At 38.1% G+C, this 9519-nt stretch overlaps 1 pseudogene; it reads right to left on the reverse strand.

Moving 5' to 3' along the window:
• Positions 1-8426: 8426 nt before the first annotated feature.
• Positions 8427-8774, reverse strand: LOC149159671 (protein SUPPRESSOR OF PHYA-105 1 pseudogene; annotated as a pseudogene).
• Positions 8775-9519: the final 745 nt, after the last annotated feature.

The following is a 9519-nucleotide window of genomic DNA, read 5'->3' on the forward strand; positions in this document are numbered from 1 at the left end:
GGTCCAGTGCCTTATAAAATTTATTTGAAAAACATCTTCTTTAATTTCCTTGGGCCTTCACCTCGGGCTTTAGCTGGATGTTCACTGTAGGAGAAAGAAAACTACATCTACTAAAAAAAATGCTCAGTCAACCTTGAGCTTATTTGCATTTATCTTACCTACCTACCCTATCAGCTGCAAGCTCCACTTGTAGCTCAAGCAACATGATATTTCCAATGTAGCCAATCATTTATCTTATCTGACATTTGAGTCCTTTGGCTGTGCTTGAAACTAAAATAAATCAGATACTGAAGTAACCAAGGCAGCATGAGGTGTAACTGTTCTTCAACATGAAAATATAACTGGAATCCTGAACAGTAAATCTTTTCCATGTATTCAGCTATAGGGTCAAAAAACACATGGTTAGTTTGCTGATTCTCATAACATTCTATATCTTCAAACAACTTATCCTCAGCCACACCAAATTTATTTGATATGCTATCCAACTGCCTTTCTAAATGATGCTCACAAACAATGTAATTTTCCTCACTATTATGATTATTATTTGAAGTAAGCTACTGCAAGGAATTACAAAATTGAACAAGCTTTTCCTTTGCCTGAGGGTCGTAAAAACTATCTTCTAGTACTTCTTCTTGCTGTTTGCAATCGATTTCATACTCATGATGATCTGAAGCCTGACAAATCTGCTGTATCTCTCCATCAATATCAAAGGATGAAACATGGGTTTCACAAATAAACCCCTGCTGATCTTCATGCTGTGCTTCATGGGATGTTATATCTTCTCCTTGGTGCTGTAATGCATTGTTATGAAGAGCCTCTAAAATTTCTTCATCTTTGAATTCATCATCATCATAACCATCCTCTAAATACTTAATAAGGCTTAAAGAATGTCTACAGCAATCTTTGAGCAGCAATAAGGATGGATAACCTTCTTTATACATTTCACAAAATTCATTATGAAAACTAGCAAGCGAATGTATTGAACCATTCTCTAGAATTTTGTACCAAGACCATGCTTTTCCTTCTAAAGTGGTCATAAAAATTTTCATGAGACAATCTTCAGGGAAATGAACCTTAAGACTGCGTACATGCATATGGAATTTAACCAGATGAAGAGCAGCATTGTCCTTCTTTTCATCTTTAAATATTGGAAGATCATCTAACCAATCAACCTCTGGCATAGGATTTGGAAAACCAGGGATATGAGACCGATTCATAGGAGCATACCTGGCATTCATTCTTGCAGTGGAATTCATCTTGAAACTTCATCAAGCTACTGATCTTCTAGCAGTGGAGTCACCTTCCAATTTCTTATTCTATGTGTGGAGTCGCCAAGGTAGTTTTGCAGCCTCAAAAAGATGTCTGAGCTCCTGCTACATTCAGAAGTTCAACCATTGATTTCGGGAATGAATAATCTTTCGACTCCGGGCAGACGCACCAAAATGTTAACACAAAATCAAGCACTGAAGGCTGCCAATCAGCAAGATTCTATGTAAGTATTTCAAACCAGGCTTTGGACTAAGGCTTAGCCTCCTTAGTCTGAGAGGGCTCTCTCACAGATTATGAATATTGACTAATGACAAGAAAAGATGGATAAATCTTATAAGACACATGAAAAATAAGCTGGCTGGACAACATTGAATTGATTCCCATTGGGCTTATGGAGTCTCTCATATCTCAGCAAACAAAACCACTATCTTTTCATAGAAATCAGGGCACTTTACATCTATATGTTCAAACATAACTTTGAAGCCATAGTTTGCCAAGGCATACAGGAAGTCAGAGCATGATTCATGAGTTCTGAGTGATTATGCATTAACAAAACTGTAAAAGAACCTTAAAGAAAGAATACCATCACACATTTTAACAAGAAGATCCATTGTGAATCCTGAGAAGAAAACACAGTCATTTGCATTACTGAAATTTGTTTATACATAAACCAAAAACAGACTTCTCCAAAACATCCAACCCTGATTACATAGATCTTCTAGCTATATATAGAAACATAATTCTAACTACTTGGAGCTTCCTCCTCCAGCATGAGGGGAGCTCGATGACTGCCACTAATGACACCTATTTGCTTTTAACAAACTCATAAATTCAATAAGGAACTAACTGTAGTGTTTAAGAGTCCTAAACCAACCATAACTCTAACTCTATCTTCTTCATAAATTGATTCCTCCTTGCAGCTTTGACACCTGGCTTTCTCTTCGTTCAGCTGAGATGGCATGAGATGGCATAAGACGGGCAATTAATGTCCCATGCTGGCTTTGAATACCGAAGGCTTTGATCTGTTCTGTATTGGCTGAAAATATCCCTAAATTTTCGGTTCTGGTCCCCCATCACCGAGTATGCAGCAGTGGATACTTTAATTCTTTAATAACCCAAGAGAATAGGGTAACACCATGCTCCTGATATGCTGGAGGCTTCCTTGGTAGACAGGTGTGCCAACCAAAACTTTTCGTATGCAGCTCTTCTCCAAACCCTAATCACTGGTCATAAAGTACCTTTATCGAAGCTTTAACTTAAGACAAAACATTTCACCTTTAAAAAAAGGTACACTTGTCATTATCTGAATGGCTATGCTAGCCTCATGTTGTCTCCTAAATGTCCCTTAGAAATTTCCTTTGAAAATTTTCTGATCATCATATCAAACTGTATGTCTGCGTTCAAAAACAAAACCTACAGCAGTTTCGTAGCGCGCTACGAAACTGCTGTGTAATTTCAAAAACATAACTTCAACCCAAAATCCTTATCAACTGAATATTGCCAGTGGAATTTGCAGTCACCAATATTTTTTATTTCCTTCTCCAGAATACACTTGAAACAAACTAACCACTATCATCTTCCATTTCTTGACTAGATATAGGGTCTTCAAATCCAAATCTATGTGATCCCATAGGCATAGGCAGAGATTTGTAGTAGGCAATAACAGAATTGATCTTTGAACCACATGCAATATATCCATCCATGACAGAAAACCCCACAACAATCTTCTCATTGGTAAGACCAGTATAGGTCAGAGTATAAGCATTATTGGATAACCCAGAAGGATTGGCTTTTGTAAAATCCCACAACTTGAGTGTGTTATCTGTAGATGCAGAAATTTCACTCTCTCTATTGCTAAATTCCAGCGTTCCTCTGTTTCTCATTTTTAGCTTCTCCGTTTCAAACTCCATTTTGATCAGTTTCATCTCAGACAACATGGAATCCACTGCTGCTTCAGCATCACTCCACAGACTCTTGTAGAGACAAATCCTTTCATCCCTTTCCTTCAGTTCAGACCTAAAATCTTGTTTCAAATTCTCCAAGAAGTTTTGCAGCTTATTGTGCATCATCTCAGAACACTTTACTTGTTAAGATTGAGAAAATCAAATGGATGTCGAACCTTTTGAGTGCTCCTTAAATTGCCAGAAATAGAGGACATCTCAGGCTTTGATACATCTCCAATATTTGATATAGGAAACTCCATTTTTTTTACAAGATACTCGTTTGTTATTATTGTAATTTCTGAAGGGGAACCATCATCAGTCGCAGAAAAACCTTGAGAACATTCAACTGCTGCAGTTTCATTGAAATAGAGAGTTGGTAACTGACAAACCTCTAACTTCTGATATTCTGACGAATCTTTTAAAAACTCTGGCTCAGAAACTGTAAAATCCATTAAAGAGGGATGAAGCAGTGAGTTTAATCCTAAATTAATAGGTCTTGCTGATCTTTTTACAAGTTGTGCATTTGAAACAATAGGCGTATTCTCCCTTGAAGACAAAGGAAATAGTCATTTAGGCGTAGGCGGGTGGTAGTCCGAGGATAAAATATCCAAAACTGGAATAAATTGGCTATGATTGGCTGCAGTATCTCAATAAACGCCGGTGGAGACAAAACTGTTGGGTTTCTTGATTCATGAAAATCATTAATAAAAGTTGGTGAATGATAACTTAGGAGAGAATCAATGCCTAGACTTATTGGATTGGCAGTGGAAATATACGCTTGTGAATTAGCTGGACAAGATGCCGTCGCTTGTGAATTAGCTGGACAAGATGTCGTTTGTCCAGATTTTGGATCCGCTAATTCAACTGATTGTTGCAGTTGGCTAGAAGGAGGCCCATATACTTTTGACTCCAAGTCTTTTTGAAAAGAGAGAGTTGAGATATCTTGTGTCGATTTGCCTGCTGTCTATTGCCCAGAATCTGGATGTCCATGTTCAGAAAGGGCGATATTGACCTTGTCTTCAAACGGCTTCTCCTGTGTGTGCTCGCTTTGACACCATGTATAGAAATTGGAACTGTCACTCTGAATTGGACAATCAAGGCTACTTGTGTTATCGGTATTTGGAGAATGGGAAGTTGAAGCCAAGGACCAATCCTCCTGAGAAGTAATACAAGTGGTTGAAGATACTGGATCTTGCACATATGGAGATAAATAACAATAAGGACTGAGATCACTAGTAACAGGCGGGTAATATGAGCTTGACGGAGCTTCAATCCCCAAGTACCACGGTTGATTATGAGATGGCAGAGGATTACGATACCAATCACCACTGTAATCAGAAGTATTTACATGAGAAGATGAAACAGAATGCTCAGGTAAGTAAGGGACATAGTAACAAGAAGGATCATAGTAATATTCATTTGGACCCATTGAATCGTATTGTTCAGAGCCACTTTCTGGATATGTATATGGCAGGACAGAGGCTCGGAGCTCTGAATTAGTTGAGGATGGCATGGGGTATAACATACAAGAATAAAAGCTGCTTACGTATTCGTTGCTTTGCCTCTAGCAGATACAGTCACAATACCGTTTGCATCAATGTGCTGGTGGAATGACCTTGACTAATACGACCCCTTTTCCGGCAAAGAAAAACAAATGTCAACCAGGTGTCTATGTCCTCTGTCGGTGGAAGAACTAATGCACGAACAACTAGTAATGTTTGCCAAACCTCAACATCTCGTTTGGTTCCTTGTATCTGATCAAAACACAAAGATTAGAACATGAGGCACATACTTAAATGCAAACACATTTCGTTTGTCAAAAACTCATCACTGACACGTACACGATCCCCCAACCATGTATCCCCAATGTACTTGGAGATGATATATACACTAACACTTAGTCGATAACCAGCTTCATATATATTTGCTGCTTTTCCAACATAATTAACCTGAGTTGGGATCAGAAGGGCTTCATTGACTTGAGAAAGGTGATTGTCCCAGGAAAGGATCTTCAAGGTATTCGTCTCAGGGAGAGCACTGAGCAAATCTGTGTTGCTACAAACGAGCTTAATGCACTGCTTCCTTGAAAACACTGTCGCTGCTCTCATCTGCATTTCTGGAGGGAAACAGAACTCTGTACAATAGGCATGCTAGGATTTTGGCCTCCACTGAAAACTCGAACAAATCCCCAATTTCGTAGCACGCTACGAAACCACCTAAACATGTAGCGCTGCGAAACTGCTAAAGGATTTATGCGCTGCGAAAACACTTTGTCCTTAAGCTAGTCTGAGCAATTTTTGGAAACAGAATTTTCAGTGATAACAGTGGCTCCACTTGGGATAGTGTGCCCTTGTGGTACACTAAGAACTCGCAGGTCCAGTGCCTTATAAAATTTATTTGACAAACATCTTCTTTAATTTCCTTGGGCCTTCACCTCGGGCTTTAGCTGGATGATCACTGTAGGAGAAAGAAAACTACATCTACTAAAAAAAATGCTCAGTCAACCTTGAGATTATTTGCATTTATCTTACTTACCTACCCTATCAGCTGCAAGCTCCACTTGTAGCTCAAGCAACATGATATTTCCAATGTAGCCAATCATTTATCTTATCTGACATTTGAGTCCTTTGGCTGTGCTTGAAACAAAAATAAATCAGATACTGAAGTAACCAAGGCAGCATGAGGTGTAACTGGTCTTCAACATGAAAATATAACTAGAATCCTGAACAGTAAATCTTTTCCATGTATTCAGCTATAGGGTCAAAAAACACATGGTTAGTTTGCTGATTCTCATAACATTCTATATCTTCAAACAACTTATCCTCAGCCACACCAAATTTATTTGATATGCTATCCAACTGCCTTTCTGAATGATGCTCACAAACAATGTAATTTTCCTCACTATTATGATTATTATTTGAAGTAAGTTGCTGCAAGGAATTACAAAATTGAACAAGCTTTTCCTCTGCCTGAGGGTCGTAAAAACTATCTTCCAGTACTTCTTCTTGCTGTTTGCAATCGATTTCATACTCATGATGATCTGAAGCCTAACAAATCTGTTGTATCTCTCCATCAATATCAAAGGATGAAACATGGGTTTCACAAATAAACCCCTGCTGATCTTCATGCTGTGCTTCATGGGATGTTATATCTTCTCCTTGGTGTTGTAATGCATTGTTATGAAGAGCCTCTAAAATTTCTTCATCCGTGAATTCATCATCATCATAACCATCCTCTAAATACTTAATAAGGCTTAAAGAATGTCTACAGCAATCTTTGAGCAGCAATAAGGATGGATAACCTTCTTTATACATTTCACAGAATTCATTATGAAAACTAGCAAGCGAATATATTGAACCATTCTCTAGACTTTTGTACCAAGACCATGCTTTTCCTTCTAAAGTGGTCATAAACATTTTCATGAGACAATCTTCAGGGAAATGAAGCTTAAGACTGCGTACATGCATATGGAATTTAACCAGATGAAGAGCAGCATTGTCCTTCTTTTCATCTTTAAATATTGGAAGATCATCTAACCAATCAACCTCTGGCATAGGATTTGGAAAACCAGGGATATGAGACTGATTCATAGGAGCATACCTGGCATTCATTCTTGCAGTGGAATTCATCTTGAAACTTCATCAAGCTACTGATCTTCTAGCAGTGGAGTCACCTTCCAATTTCTTATTCTATGTGTGGAGTCGCCAAGGTAGTTTTGCAGCCTCAAAAAGATATCTGAGCTCCTGCTACCTTCAGAAGTTCAACCATTGATTTCGGGAATGAATAATCTTTCGACTCCGAGCAGATGCACCAAAATGTTATCACAAAATCAAGCACTGAAGGCTGCCAATCAGCAAGATTCTGTGTAACTATTTCAAACCAGGCTTTGGACTAAGGCTTAGCCTCCTTAGTCTGAGAGGGCTCTCTCACAGATTATGAATATTGACTAATGACAAGAAAAGATGGCTAACTCTTATAAGACACATGAAAAATAAGCTGGCTGGACAACATTGAATTGATTCCCATTGGGCTTATGGAGTCTCTCATATCTCAGCAAACAAAACCACTATCTTTTCATAGAAATCAGGGCACTTTACATCTATATGTTCAAACATAACTTTGAAACCACAGTTTGCCAAGGCATACAGGAAGTCAGAGCATGATTCATGAGTTCTGAGTGATTATGCATTAACAAAACTATAAAAGAACCTTAAAGAAAGAATACCATCACACATTTGAACAAGAAGATCCATTGTGAATCCTGAGAAGAAAACACAGTCATTTGCATTACTAAAATTTGTTTATACATAAACCAAAAACAGACTTCTCCAAAACATCCAACCCTGATTACATAGATCTTCCAGCTATATATAGAAACATAATTCTAACTACTTGGAGCTTCCTCCTCCAGCATGAGGGGAGCTCGATGACTGCCACTAATGACACCTATTTGCTTTTAACAAACTCATAAATTCAATAAGGAACTAACTGTAGTGTTTAAGAGTCCTAAACCAACCATAACTCTAACTCTATCTTCTTCATAAATTGATTCCTCCTTGCAGCTTTGACACCTGGCTTTCTCTTCGTTCAGCTGGGATGGCATGAGATGGCATGAGATGGCATAAGATGGGCAATTAATGTCCCATGCTAGCTTTGAATACCGAAGGCTTTGATCTGTTCTGTATTGGCTGAAAATATCCCTAAATTTTCGGTTCTGGTCCCCCATCACCGAGTATGCAGCAGTGGATACTTTAATTCTTTAATAACCCAAGAGAATAGCGTAACACCATGCTCCTGATATGCTGGAGGCTTCCTTGGTAGACAGGTGTGCCAACCAAAACTTTTCGTATGCAGCTCTTCTCCAAACCCTAATCACCGGTCATAAAGTACCTTTATCAAAGCTTTAACTTAAGACAAAACATTTCACCTTTACAAAAAGGTACACTTGTCATTATCTGAATGGCTATGCTAGCCTCATGTTGTCTCCTAAATGTCCCTTAGACATTTCCTTTGAAAATTTTCTGATCATCATATCAAACTGTATGTCTGCGTTCAAAAACAAAACCTACAGCAGTTTCGTAGCACGCTACAAAACTGCTGTGTAATTTCAAAAACATAACTTCAACCCAAAATCCTTATCAACTGAATATTGCCAGTGGAATTTGCAGTCACCATTATTTTTGATTTCCTTCTCCAGCATACACTTGAAACAAACTAACCACTATCATCTTCCATTTCTTGACTAGATATAGGGTCTTCAAATCCAAATCTATGTGATCCGATAGGCATAGGCAGAGATTTGTAGTAGGCAATAACAGAATTGATCTTTGAACCACATGCAATATATCCATCCATGACAGAAAACCCCACAACAATCTTCTCATTGGTAAGACCAGTATAGGTCAGAGTATAAGCATTATTGGATAACCCAGAAGGATTGGCTTTTGTAAAATCCCACAACTTGAGTGTGTTATCTGTAGATGCAGAAATTTCACTCTCTCTATTGCTAAATTCCAGCGTTCCTCTGTTTCTCATCTTTAGCTTCTCCATTTCAAACTCCATTTTGCTTAGTTTCATCTAAAACAACATGGAATCCACTGTTGCTTCAGCATCACTCCACAGACTCTTGTAGAGACAAATCCTTTCATCCCTTTCCTTCAGTTCAGACCTAAAATCTTGTTTCAAATTCTCCAATAAGTTTTGCAGCTTATTGTGCATCATCTTAGAACACTTTACCTGTTAAGATTGAGAAAATCTCATGGATGTCGAATCTTTTGAGTGCTCCTTAAATTGCCAGAAATAGAGGACATTTCAGGCTTTGATACATCTCCAATATTTGATATAGGAAACTCCATTTTTTTTACAAGATACTCGTTTGTTATTATTGTACTTTCTGAAGGGGAACCATCATCTGTCGTAGAAAAACCTTGAGAACATTCAACTGCTGCAGTTTCATTGAAATAGAGAGTTGGTAACTGACAAACCTCTAACTTCTGATATTCTGATGAATCTTTTAAAAACTCTCGCTCAGAAACTGTAAAATCCATTAAAGAGGGATGAAGCAGTGAGTTTAATCCTAAATTAATAGGTCTTGCTGATCTTTTTACAAGCTTTTCATTTGAAACAATAGGCGTATTCTCCCTTGAAGACAAAGGAAATAGTCTTTTAGGCGTAGGCGGGTGGTAGTCCGAGGATAAAATATCCAAAACTGGAATAAATTGGCTATGATTGGCTGCAGTATCTCAATAAACGCCGGTGGAGACAAAACTGTTGGGTTTCTTGATTCATGAAAATCATTAATAAAAGT

This window comes from Pinus tabuliformis, chromosome 5_2, assembly GCF_031772625.1.
Source record: "Pinus tabuliformis cultivar Carrire ecotype Pingquan chromosome 5_2, CPIR1, whole genome shotgun sequence".
Classification (NCBI taxonomy): domain Eukaryota; kingdom Viridiplantae; phylum Streptophyta; class Pinopsida; order Pinales; family Pinaceae; genus Pinus; species Pinus tabuliformis.